This window comes from Myotis brandtii, unplaced genomic scaffold (assembly GCF_000412655.1).
Source record: "Myotis brandtii unplaced genomic scaffold, ASM41265v1 scaffold947, whole genome shotgun sequence".
NCBI classification, from domain to species: Eukaryota; Metazoa; Chordata; class Mammalia; order Chiroptera; family Vespertilionidae; genus Myotis; species Myotis brandtii.
This window is the reverse complement of record NW_005371908.1, coordinates 2,035-3,243: the sequence shown is the minus strand read 5'-3', so window position 1 is coordinate 3,243 and position 1,209 is coordinate 2,035.

The window sequence follows — 1,209 nt, the reverse complement described above, 5'->3', positions numbered from 1 at the left end:
CCTCACTGTCCCCCCTGCTACCCTGGTTGCCCCACGCAGCCTGCTGCTCAGTCGTTTGGTTGTCCCTCACTAACCCCCCTGCCGGTCTTGTTGTCGCACTCAGTCTGTTCAGTCGTCCATTTGGTTTTTTCAGATGTGATGGCCCCTGGCTCTTTATATAAAGAGATAATAAAAGCTTAATATGCAAATCCTCCCCTCGACCTAGAGTTCCACAGGGTGTTCGACTGGGAAGCAGGGCTGGCCAACTGCCCACAGCTCCTCCCCCCGGCCAGCCCTGACCCAGATTGGCCGCCACCACCCCGATCAGGGCAGGCTGGCTGGACCCCACTCATGCACAAATTTGTGCACCAGGCCTCTCGAATATATAGATGTAGGCAAACTACACTGTGCCCCTGATGTTATCATGGGTTCAATACTATATTGTGGCAAAGCCTCCATGATGGAGTGAGGTATAAAGTACTCCCAGATCATGGGTAGGAAGTGTCTTTTTTTCCTTTCAGATCTTCACATAGCTCACTCCCTCACTTCTCACTTTATGTTTTTGCTCAAATGTGACTTTTCTGGCCTCATTCAGTGCAGCCCCCTCCTACACTCTGCTGTCACCTCACGTTTGTGCTGCTTACCCCTCCCCTACTCTCCTCTAGTAAGAAGGCCCAGGAGCCCTTGCTGGTGTGACTCAGGGGTTGGAGCGTCCTCCCCTGTGAAAGGTCGCTGGTTCAATTCCTGGTTAGAGGACATGCCCAGGTTTTGGGTTCTGTTCCCAGTCGGGACACGTGCAGGAAGCCATCGATCAATGTTTCACTTTCACATTGATCTCTCTCTCTCTCTCCCTCTCCCTCTCTAAAGATCAATAAAGTTGTTGTTTTTTAAAAAGCTCCGACAAGTGTTGTTTTATGGGATGTCTTTTAAATGCTATGATCCTGGCACCTTGAGCAGTGCCTGAAACAAAGTAGAGGCTGGGTAATACTTGATGAATGAATGAAGGCATTTGTCACACTGAGCAGGATCCCTTGAAGCCCTTGGCTACACCTGGATTCCCTAGGAGAGACTCCTATTCCTGGGTCCCTCTGTGTCTGGACAATTAAAGATTTTTTTTTTGTTTTTTGTTTTTTGTTTTTTTAAATTAAATCTTTATTGTTCAGATTATTACATTAGTTACTCTTTTTTCCCACCATAACTCCCCTCCACCCAGTTCCCACCCCACCCTCC